At 47.1% G+C, this 12,613-nt stretch overlaps 1 long non-coding RNA gene across 1 annotated transcript; it reads right to left on the bottom strand.

Annotated features, from left to right (window-relative positions):
- Positions 1 to 76: 76 nt before the first annotated feature.
- LOC123741747 (uncharacterized) lies at positions 77 to 12,302 on the bottom strand. The gene is made up of 4 exons (XR_006769290.1): positions 12,204 to 12,302; positions 6,674 to 6,758; positions 1,191 to 1,379; positions 77 to 171 (listed from the first exon to the last, which is right to left on the bottom strand). It is a non-coding gene; the product is annotated as an uncharacterized lncRNA (long non-coding RNA).
- Between the last annotated feature and the right edge of the window lie 311 nt (positions 12,303 to 12,613).

Here is a 12,613-nt window from a genome sequence, read left to right as displayed (position 1 = left end):
GACTAGAGGCAGTGTTGTTTATCTCACTGACCATGACCCATGAGTTATTCTTACCTTTGTCCAATAGAAAAGTCTCCCTCTCTAAACATTATAGGTATACCCATAGACCGGTCACTCTTCATGGACACACCGCTGGGCACAGTGGAGGCTGGTCTCTCCTGCTTGATTGGACTTCAACACAACAGATACAAACATTACATCTCTCATCTACTCTGAGCTCAGATGGGGAAACATAAGAAGAGTTTCATTACAAAATGCTATATATCTGTTTTCAGAAATGTTGGTAAATTTGCTTTGATAGTTTAAAGGACACTCTGAACAACAGTGTCCTGACGAGAGAGAACATTTTCTAGACCAGGTGAAATTGTGCATCCTTAGCACATTGTTATGGATGTATCTAAATAAATGTCACTGGAAAACAGCTTAAACAAATGGAAATGCTGTTATTTGCTGTTATTCTGGCTGCACTCTTTGACGTGACTGACTGTAAGTTATCTGTAGTTGGCTAGCTAGCAAGGGATAAGAACATTGCCACCCAGTTTGGCAATGGATCATTTAGAACGAACGACTGGGTCGCATCCATAGATACAGAACATAAAGACTTAACCACTGGGTCGCATCCATAGATACAGAACAAAAAGACTTAACTACTGGGTCGCATCCATAGATACAGAACAAAAATACTTAACTACTGGGTCGCATCCATAGATACAGAACAAAAGGACTTAACTACTGGGTCGCATCCATAGATACAGAACAAAAAGACTTAACTACTGGGTCGCATCCATAGATACAGAACAAAAAGGCTTAACTACTGGGTCGCATCCATAGATACAGAACAAAAAGACTTAACTACTGGGTCGCATCCATAGATACAGAACAAAAATACTTAACTACTGGGTCGCATCCATAGATACAGAACAAAAAGACTTAACTACTGGGTCGCATCCATAGATACAGAACAAAAAGACTTAACTACTGGGTCGCATCCATAGATACAGAACAAAAAGACTTAACTACTGTGTCGCATCCATAGATACAGAACAAAAAGACTTAACTACTGGGTCGCGTCTCTGGCAACCGAACCGATAGAAGGTAACCATGAGCAATCATTTCTGATGAAAACAAATGTGATTGGGTTATAGCATTTAGGAAATAAACTCTTCATATGAATAAACTTGTCATCTCACCTTTTAGCTGTGGTGTCATGTTCCCCAGAGAGTCTCATTTTAGAGGCAAGGCCAACCTCCTCTCTCTCCCCAGAGAGACTCATTTTAGAGGCAGGGCCCACCTCCCCTCTCTCCCCAGAGAGACTCATTTTAGAGGCAGGGCCCACCTCCTCTCTCTCCCCAGAGAGACTCATTTTAGAGCACTGACCCCTAAACAGAGATCCAGCATGTTGGTTGTGGTTAACATAGTGACAACTAATTCTTGAATGTTAATTGTTCTCTTTTATTCATTATCTCTCAGAATAAAAAACATTTACGAACAGACACATCGAAACAGTCAGATGATTTAATGCATCACATGAACATGTAGTTGTGACATCTCATCTCCATGGTAACTGTCAATAATACTAATAATAATAAGTCACTGTTTGTTAAGGTAGTTATAGACAGTGGAGCAACACAAGGCCATGTCTCACACTTATTTGTATTCACTAAAAGTTGGCTATTACCGATCAATTTGTTATTTTCTAAATGAATCTGAAAATGTAGACTGAAGGGCTAAAATGGGAATGATTGATCTGAGGGGGAAATCATTTATACATTCAGAAAGATTTTTTGCAACAAGTAAGATATTTTATATTATGTAATGTAGACTAGGTTATAATGTACAGTTGAAGTCAGATGTTTACATACACCTTAGACAAATACATTTAAACTCAGTTTTTCACAACTCCTGACATTTAATCCTAGTAACAATTCCCTGTCTTAGGTCAGTTAGGATCACCACTTTATTTTAAGAATGTGAAATGTCAGAACAACAGTATAGAGAATGATTTATTTCAGGTTTTATTTCTTTCATCACATTCCCAGTGGGTCATAAGTTTACATACACTCAATTAGTATTTGGTAGCTGTCACGTCCTGACCAGCAGATGGAGCTGTTGTTGTAGTTTTGGGGTCAGGACGTGGCAGTCTTGTGTGTGTGTGATTGTTCTGTGTTGGTCTTGTGACTCCTGATCAGGAACAGCTGGGGATCGTTGTTCCTGATTGGGAGTCATATATGTAGGAGTATGTTTGTCACTTGGTTTTGTGGGTAGTTGATTTTGCACTGCTGTATGTAAGTACTTAGCCTGTAAAACTGTCGGTCTGTCGTTCTCTTTTGTTTATTGTTTTCCCGTGTTCACGTTTATTTAATAAATTATCATGATGAACACGCAACCTGCTGCACCTTGGTCCATTTCCACAGAAGACAGCCGTTACAGAACTACCCACCACCAAAGGACCAAGCAGCAGAAGAGGAGGAAGCCACAGGAGAAGGAAATGGAAGAATGGACCTGGCAGGACGAAAGAAAATTCTGGGCGGACAAGTTAAGGGAGCTAAGGGAACCCGAGAGGCAGCCCCAAGATTTTTTTTGGGGGGGGCACACGGGTAGTTTGGCCAGGCCAGGGAAGAGCCGTAAGCCAGCTACCCGTGACTACAGGGAGGTGCGTACGAGGTGGAGGGCGTCATGTTACGCTGAGGTGCGCACCATCTCGCCTATACGGACGCACAGCCCAGTGCGCCCAGTACCAGCGCCCGCAGGTGCCAGGGCAAGGGGAGCATCGAGCCGGAAGGGGTGATGCCAACCCTGCACTCAAGACCGCCAGTGCGCCCTTTCGGTTCGGTGTTTCCCGCTAGACACACTAGCATGGAGGTGCGTGTCTCCAGGCTGGTACGTCCAATACCTGCCCCACGCATCAGGAGTCAACAGTCGTCGGAGCTGCCCGCCAGTCAACAGTCGTCGGAGCTGCCCGCCAGTCAACAGTCGTCGGAGCTGCCCGCCAGTCAACAGTCGTCGGAGCTGCCCGCCAGTCAACAGTCGTCGGAGCTGCCCGCCAGTCAACAGTCGTCGGAGCTGCCCGCCAGTCAACAGTCGTCGGAGCTGCCCGCCAGTCAACAGTCGCTGGAGTGGCCGGACTGCGCTGAACTGCCGGAGTGGCCGGACTGCGCTGAACTGCCGGAGTGGCCGGACTGCGCTGAACTGCCGGAGTGGCCGGACTGCGCTGAACTGCCGGAGTGGCCGGACTGCGCTGAACTGCCGGAGTGGCCGGACTGCGCTGAACTGCCGGAGTGGCCGGACTGCGCTGAACTGCCGGAGTGGCCGGACTGCCCTGAACTGCCGGAGTGGCCGGACTGCCCTGAACTGCCGGAGTGGCCGGACTGCCCTGAACTGCCGGAGTGGCCGGACTGCCCTGAACTGCCGGAGTGGCCGGACTGCCCTGAACTGCCGGAGTGGCCGGACTGCCCTGAACTGCCGGAGTGGCCGGACTGCCCTGAACTGCCGGAGTGGCCGGACTGCCCTGAACTGCCGGAGTGGCCGGACTGCCCTGAACTGCCGGAGTGGCCGGACTGCCCTGAACTGCCGGAGTGGCCGGACTGCCCTGAACTGCCGGAGTGGCCGGACTGCCCTGAACTGCCGGAGTGGCCGGACTGCCCTGAACTGCCGGAGTGGCCGGACTGCCCTGAACTGCCGGAGTGGCCGGACTGCCCTGATCTGCCGGAGTGGCCGGACTGCCCTGTTCTGCCGGAGTGGCCGGACTGCCCTGAACTGCCGGAGTGGCCGGACTGCCCTGAACTGCCGGAGTGGCCGGACTGCCCTGAACTGCCGGAGTGGCCGGACTGCCCTGAACTGCCGGAGTGGCCGGACTGCCCTGAACTGCCGGAGTGGCCGGACTGCCCTGAACTGCCGGAGTGGCCGGACTGCCCTGATCTGCCGGAGTGGCCGGACTGCCCTGATCTGCCGGAGTGGCCGGACTGCCCTGTTCTGCCGGAGTGGCCGGACTGCCCTGTTCTGCCGGAGTGGCCGGACTGCCCTGTTCTGCCGGAGTGGCCGGACTGCCCTGTTCTGCCGGAGTGGCCGGACTGCCCTGTTCTGCCGGAGTGGCCGGACTGCCCGGTTCTGCCAGAGGTGCCCGCCTGCCCTGATCTGCCAGGGGTGCCCGGCCTGTCAGGATCAGCCCGAGGGGTCCTCCTGCCCTTCGGTCCAGCCCGAGTGGTCCTCCTGCCCTCCGGTCCAGCCCGAGTGGCCCGCATGCCTTCCGGCCCGGCCCGAGTGGCCCGCATGCCTTCCGGCCCGGCCCGAGGGGCCCGCATGCCTTCCGGCCCGGCCCGAGGGGCCCGCATGCCTTCCGGCCCGGCCCGAGGGGCCCGCATGCCTTCCGGCCCGGCCCGAGGGGCCCGCCTGCCTTCCGGCCCGGCCCGAGGGGCCCTCCTGCCTTCCGGCCCGGCCCGAGGGGCCCTCCTGCCCCCCGGCCCGGCCCGAGGGGCCCTCCTGCCCCCCGGCCCGGCCCGAGGGGCCCTCCTGCCCTCCGGCCCGGCTCGAGGGGTCCGTCTGCCTGGCGCAGCTATCGGCTCCACCGAAGTGGGCGACGCCGAGGGTGGAGCAGGGTCCACGTCCTGCACCGGAGCCACCTCCAGGATAGGTGGGTTGGGGAGGGAGGGTGTAGCACAGCGCCGTCGTTGACGGCAGCCACCCTCCCTTCCCTCCCTTATTGTTTAGGGGTTATTGTTTATGGGTTTTGTTGGGGATTTTGTTTGTTGGTGTTTTTTCGTTGTTAGGTGCATTCCGGGGTCTGCACCTTGAGGGGGGGGTACTGTCACGTCCTGACCAGCAGATGGAGCTGTTGTAGTTTTGGGGTCAGGACGTGGCAGTCTTGTGTGTGTGTGATTGTTCTGTGTTGGTCTTGTGACTCCTGATCAGGAACAGCTGGGGATCGTTGTTCCTGATTGGGAGTCATATATGTAGGAGTATGTTTGTCACTTGGTTTTGTGGGTAGTTGATTTTGCACTGCTGTATGTAAGTACTTAGCCTGTAAAACTGTCGGTCTGTCGTTCTCTTTTGTTTATTGTTTTTCCCGTGTTCACGTTTATTTAATAAATTATCATGATGAACACGCAACCTGCTGCACCTTGGTCCATTTCCACAGAAGACAGCCGTTACAGTAGCATTGCCTTTAAATTGCTTAACTTGGGTCAAATGTTTCGGGTAGCCTTCCACAAGCTTCCCACAATAAGTTGGGTGAATTTTGTTGGGCCCATTCCTCCTGACAGAGCTGCTGTAACTGAGTCAGGTTTGTATGGCCTCCTTGCTCGCACACACTTTTTCAGTTCTGCCCACAAAGTTTCTATAGGATTGATGTCAGGGCTTTGTGATGGCCACTCCAATATCTTGACTTGGTTGTGTTAAGCCATTTTGTCACAACTTTGGAAGTACGCTTGGGGTCATTGTCCATTTGGAAGACCCATTTGCGACTAAGCTATAACTTCCTGACTGATGTCTTGAGATGTTGCTTCAATATATCCACATAATTTTCCATCCTCATGATGCCATCTATTTTGTGAAGTGCACTAGTCCCTCCTGCAGCAAAGCACCCCCACAACATGATGCCGCCACCCCCGTGCTTTATGGTTGGGATGGTGTTCTTTGGCTTGCAAGCCTCCCCCTTTTTCCTCCAAACATAATGATGGTCATTATGGCCAAACAGTTCTATTTTTGTTTCATCAGACCAGAGGACATTACTCCAAAAAGTACGATCTTTGTCCCCATGTGCAGTTACAAACCGTAGTCTGGCTTTTTTATTGTGGTTTTGGAGTAGTAGCTTCTTCCTTGCTGAGCGGCCTTTCAGTTTATGTCGATATAGGACTCGTTTTACTGTGGATATAGATACTTTTGTACCTGTTTCCTCCAGCATCTTCACAAGGTCCTTTGCTGTTGTTCTGGGATTGATTTGCACTTTTGGCAACAAAGTACGTTAATCTCTAGGAGACAGAACGCGTCTCCTTCCTGAGTGGTATGACGGCTATGTGGTTCCATGGTGTTTATACTTGTGTGCTATTGTTTGTACAGATGAACGTGGTACCTTCAGGAGTTCGTAAATTGCTCCCAAGGATGAACCAGACTTGTGGAGGTCTACAATTTTTTTTCTGAGGTCTTGGCTGATTTCTTTAGATTTTCCCATGATGTCAAGCAAAGAGGCACTGAGTTTGAAGGTAGGCCTTGAAATACATCCACAGGTAGACCTCCAATTGACTCAAATGATGTCAATTAGCCTATCAGAAGCTTCTAAAGCCATGACATCATTTTCGGGAATGATGTCAACCTAAGTGTATGTAAAATTCTGACTTCAACTGTATAATAGTGGTTTGTTAGTGATAGTTCATATAACATTATAGGCCTACCAGTGTCAGGACAGAGCAGGTAGCATAGATCTGATATTTTTCACATTTCCAACGAGACCATCAAGTTGGTCAGCATGAGAAGTGATCATATATCAAACCTACTCTGACTATTGAATGTCTGACAACGACCTAACTTTATAATATAATAGTTCTATGTAGCCTAGACTTACCAGAGTCTGCCCTTCTTTCCTTCAAATTAACACATTTATCCGACTTCTAATGTTGCAGAGAAATGTGTCCCACAGTTTCAACAGCCATTTTGTAAGTGTGTTAGTCTACAAACTTACTTTTAATTTCATATGAGGAAACTGGTGCGGCCGCCTGTTTTCTTGTAGATGAAGTAGCCTCTCATAGGGAACTCATTCAACCAGCCTAAACAACAGTAAATAAAATATGTAAATGGTCAAAAAACAATGGTCAAAAGAGAATCATGTCCTCCTAATATAGCCATGTACATTAAAGACAGGTATATTGCTACAGATGTAGGATCTTCATTTGAGTCAGTTTGCTACAGAAGTAAAATAATCCTGAAGCAACAGGACATTTGAATTATTCTGTGGATTATAATTAATGAACATTTTTCAAAAGTGGAAATTACAAACTTCAGAAGCTGTTTTAACCCTCAAATATCAAATCAAATCAAATCAAATTGTATTTGTCACATGCGCCGAATTCAACAGGTGTAGACCTTCCAGTGAAATGTTTACTTACAAGCCCCTAACCAACAATGCAGTTTTAAGAAAATACAAAAAAAGTAAGAGATAAGAAAAACAAATAATTAAAGAGCAGCAGTAAATAACAATAGCAGGGCTATATACGGGGGGTACTGGTTCAGAGTCAATGTGTCAATGTGAGGTGGGCACCGGTGTCTAGGTAATTGAGGCAATTATGTACACGCATGTAGGGTTGTTAAAGTGGCTATGCATAGATAATAACAGGGAGTAGTAGCAGCGTATGGGGGGGGGTGCAAATAGTCTGGGTAGCCTTTTGATTAGCTGTTCAGGAGTCTTATGGCTTGGGGGTAGAAGCTGTTTAGAATCCTCTTGGACCTTAATTTTTAGGGCCTTCTTCTGACACTGCCTGGTATAGAGGTCCTGATGGTCCTGATGTAAAACCTGATCTGAGGACCCATGCCAAATCTTTTCAATCTCCTGAGGGGGAATAGGTTTTTTCGGGTCCTCTTCACGCCTGTCTTGGTGTGTTTGGACCATGTTAGTTTGTTGGTGATGTGGACACCAAGGAACACTCAACCTGCTCCACTACAGCCCCGTCGATGAGAATGGGGGCGTGCTCGGCCCTCCTTTTCCTGTAGTGCACAATCATCTCCTTAGTCTAGGAGAGGTTGTTGTCCTTGCACCACACGGCCAGGTCTCTGACCTCCTCCCTATAGGCTGTCTCATCATTGTTGGTGATCAGGTCTACCACTGTTGTGTCATCAGCTAACTTAATGATGGTGTTGGAGTCGTGCTTGGCCATGCAACCGTGGGTGAACAGGGAGTACAGGAGGGGACTGAGCACACACCCCTGAGGGGCCCCTGTGTTGAGGATCAGCATGGGGGATGTGTTGTTACCTACCCTTACCACCTGGGGGCGGCCCATCAGGAAGTCCTGGATCCAGTTGCAGAGGGAGGTGATTAGTCCCAGGATCCTTAGCTTAGGGATGAGCTTTGAGGGCACTATGGTGTTGAACGCTGAGCTGGAGTCAATGAATAGCATTCTCACATAGGTGTTCCTTTTGTCCAGGTGGGAAAGGGCATTGTGGAGTGCAATAGAGATAGCATCATCTGTGGATCTGTTGGTGTGGTATGCAAATTGGAGTGGGTCTAGGGTTTCTGGGATAATGGTGTTGATGTGAACCATGACCAGCCTTTCAAAGCATTTCATGGCTACAGACCTGAGTGCTACGGGTCAGTAGTCATTTAGGCAGGTTACCTTAGTGTTCTTGGGCACAAGGGCTATGGTGGTCTGCTTCAAACATGTTGGTCTTACAGACTCAGACAGGGAGAGGTTGAACATTTCAGTGAAGACACTTGCCAGTTGGTCAGCGCATGCTCGGAGTACATGTCCTGGTAATCCGTCCGGCCCAGAGGCCTTGTAAATGTTGACCTATTTAAAGGTCTTACAATGGATGCAGAGAGCAATATCACAGTCATCCAGAACAGCTGATGCTCCCATGCATGTTTCAGTGTTCTTTGCCTCGAAGCGAGCATAGAAGTAGTTTAGCTCGTCTGGTAGGCTTGTGTCACTGGGCAGCTCTCGGCTGTGCTTCCCTTTGTGGTCTGTAATAGTTTGCAAGCCCTGCCACATCCGATGAGCAGGGCGATTCGATCTTAGTCCTGTATTGACGCTTTGCCTGTTTGATTGTTCATCGGCGGGCATAGCTGGATTTTCCGGGTTATAGTCCAGCTCCTAGAAAGCGGCAGCTCTAACCTTTAGCCTAACAAGTATTAGTTATCCTGCAACAGTGTGATTACATTTAGATTCTATATTTGTACAGAGCTTGTCTTTATCTAAACCAAGGCAATTTGAGTTTTTGGCAGTGACTGCAACTGTCAGCTGCTGTAAACCTATGCGATTGGATGTTATAGAGCCCCCCCATCTGAACAGTTACTTTCCCTGTGCTGTGGCCCTCTCCAACCAGCCATCTGGCCCATGGAGACTACAGGTCTATGCACTCTATGCTGCACAGAACATCAAGCCATCTCTGAACTGTACACTAAAGAACTGCACTACATTTGCACTCTTTATCTCCCTTAGATATATTTATGTAAATCAACTGTATACCCACTGTACTGTATTTAAGTGATAATGCCCAAAAAGCCAAGGAAGATATATTGGCACGGGTTTTGTAAGGCAAACTGTGCCAAAATATCCTCCAAACACCGGTTTTGAGGGAATTATCACTTTTGTTCAACGGGTTACCAACATATTTAAATAATCATTGACACATTTTCATTCAAAACTTTGATGAATTTATTATTTCATCCTTCCAAAATATATAGTTCTGACACAAATCTAGTGTTGATACCCAAGCCCGGCTTGTTGTTTGTTTTATCGGTTCGGTTGCCAGACACGCAATCCAGTAGATAAGTCTTTCGTTCTGTATCTATGGACGCGAACCAGTCGTTCGTTGTAAATGTTCCATTCCCATACTGGGTGGCAACGTTCTTATCTCTTTCCCTTGCTAGCTAGCCAACTACGGATAACTTACAGTCACGTCAAAGAGTGCAGACAGAAGAACAGCAAAGTAGCTGCATTTGCATTTGTTTAAGCTGCTGTGAGCGGACCAAGTACTTTGGTGTCACTCTAAAGCGGAAAGGTGGAATAAACGAGTCAGGAGTAGGTTTTCTTGATTGAACACAGTTCTCTATTGAGGGATTTCTGTCAATACAAACACTCCAACACAATCAATGAGAATCTCCCAAGGAAAAACACACATCTTCTTCTTCAGATGAAACAGGAACATAAGACGATTATCTTTAAACTATAACAAAAATCACGGGTTTGTCACCGTCTTAATGGTTCTTCGTGGTTAGCTCCCCTCTCTTGGTGGCCATTTTCCAGAGATAGTTTATCTTCCTCTTCTCCCCTTTCTGCTGGTTCCCTCCTCCCTCTTGTAGGGAAAAGAGAATATGTCATTAGTACCGTCAGCTGTGCTAACGGTAGACCGCTAGCGGCGGTCTGCAGCCCAGAGCCTTCAGCGGCGGTCTGCAGCCCAGAGCCTTCAGCGGCGGCCTTCAGCCCAGAACCTCTAGCAATGATCTACAGTCCGGTTCTTTCGACGACGATCCACGGTCAGGTGGTAAAGAAGCAGAGGGATCCGGGGGTGGAGTGGGGGTTACGCCCCGAACCCGAGCCGCCTCCATGGGGGGAGGCGCTAGATAAGAAGGTTCTGGGTACTGCATATGAGCCGCCATAGACATTAGTCGCCCACCCTACCCTCCCTTTGTGTTTTGTTGTTGGGGGGGTTGTTGTGTGGGGGGGTTTGTTGTTGTTTTTTGTTGTTTTTTTTAGGTGCAGTCGGAGTCCGCACCTTTTGGGGGGGGGGGACTGTCACGTCCTGACCATAGTAAGTGGTTATTTTCTATGGTAGACAGGGGGTGTTTGTCTGTTTTTGTATTTCTATGTTCAGTTCCTAGTTTTGTATTTCTATGTTGGGGTTGTTTGGGTTGATCTCCAATTGGAGGCAGCTGATCCTCGTTGCTTCTAATTGGAGGTCATATTTAAGTTGATGTTTGTCCCATCCGTTTTTGTGGGTGATTCATTTTGAGTAGTGTTTTCCTCTCTGCGTCACGGTTTGTTGTTTATGTGTATTTCAAGTGTTTTGGTGTATTGCAACATTTCACTATAAATAAAAAGATGTGGAACTACAACCATGCTACGCGTTGGTCCGATCATTCAAACAGCCGTGACAGTGGGAATAATGATGCATTTTATTTAGTAAAGTGGTTTCTTGCATCAAACACAACAACATTTTCAGTCACCTCCTTGTGTGAAGGACAAGTAGATAAACAGGTTCATGTCAAGCTCTGCATGTTTTTTTCAAAAGTCTCATGGAATGTAGGCTTACATTGAACACCACACATTGGCTGCTACTGTAGACTGGAAAGAACAGCTATGTCCATGTTAAATGCTATTGGATGCCTTTTTTACATTGTTTTTGATTGTAGGCCACTCTGGTAGGCCTACATTGTGATCAAATAGACTACTTGGTCACTGTTAACTGTAACTGAGGCGGGTACAGCCAAAGTGTTCACAGTAAACGCACGCCGGAAGTTGTAGAGATCACTACACTATAGTAGAACTATGATACAATTACATTTATCATACAAAATGTGAAATGTAGAATTATGATGAATGAATATTGATATATTGAATTCACAGGAGGGTGGTGGCACCTTAATTGGGGAGGACAGACTTGTGGTAATGGCTGTAGTGGAATAGGTGGAATGTCCTCCCATCAGCAGCCTCCACTGATTGAATTTGACTTGCTCACATCCAGTTAGCGCCATTTTGTATGATTAAACTGTCAAGTCATTATATATTTTCCCTTTTGCTGAGAGTACCTTCCTGATGACTAGCGCTCTGTACATTCCTATAGATGAGGCTTTGAGCTGGAATGTGAAGCTAACTGAAGCTGGCTAACTTTAGAAAACCAGTATATCTAGCTTGCATCATAGTTCACCCCTCAGGCTACGTTCAGGTTTCAGCATCAGGCAGGCATCAACAAATGAGTCATAGGCTACTACCTGGGTCGTATTCATTAGTTTACACCGCAGCCACAAGTTTTGCAACAATGCATAAACGATTTGCTCCCAACGCTGTACAAGGTGACCTAAACGGTTTAAGTTGCCAAACGTTTTGCTACGGTGAGCTCTAATGAATACACACAACCGGTTTTGAGGAAGTGTAAGTTGCTGTGAGTCTTTCCGCAATATTTATTTGTCTCTCTTTCACACAAAATACCTTCCTGAGTGAAAAGAGTTAACAGTAGATTAGAAAGAGAAAATGTTTGTTTGTTGTTTGTTGTGTTTTAAGCCTGTTTTGAGAAGACAAGCCTATAGGCCTATGATACAGTAGGAGATCACCCTGGGGAACACAGACGGGCACGGAACGAATCCCCCCCAGCATCTAATTTACATCAAATACATTTTAAGGAGAGTAGGCCTATTAAAACACTCTGTCTACCAAAAATATCAACTATATGAATACACATAATATCATCTGCTATATGAATACACATAACAATATCATAAACCTTATGAATAAACATAATATCATCAACTATATTAATACCGATAACAATCGTCGCCTTACCTTTAATTTCTCTCTCAACAGAAGCAGTGTCTGGAATGATCATTCGGTCATCGAAAGACACTTTGTTTGCTCAACTTACTTACATATCAGGTTCTGCCCCCTCTCTCTCTCTCTCTCTCTCTCTCTCTCTCTCTCTCTCTCTCACTCTCACTCTCACTCTCTCACTCTCTCACGCACACATGCACACACAGACACAGCCAACCAATGGAACAAATAAAAAATTGACTAAATTAAACAGACATGTACAGAAACATATCATTGGCTCAAAAGTTCCAAGAAATATAATATTTTAGTACTAAATGACTTATCAATGAAACTTTCATTTGAGGCATTAGAATGTATGTAAGGGACATGATTGTGTGAAATCTATATCAATGTAGGCCAGCATAAAGTACAAGAACAGATGGATT

This window comes from Salmo salar, chromosome ssa03 (genome assembly GCF_905237065.1).
Source record: "Salmo salar chromosome ssa03, Ssal_v3.1, whole genome shotgun sequence".
NCBI lineage: Eukaryota > Metazoa > Chordata > Actinopteri > Salmoniformes > Salmonidae > Salmo > Salmo salar.
This window is presented reverse-complemented; position numbering and strand designations above follow the sequence as displayed.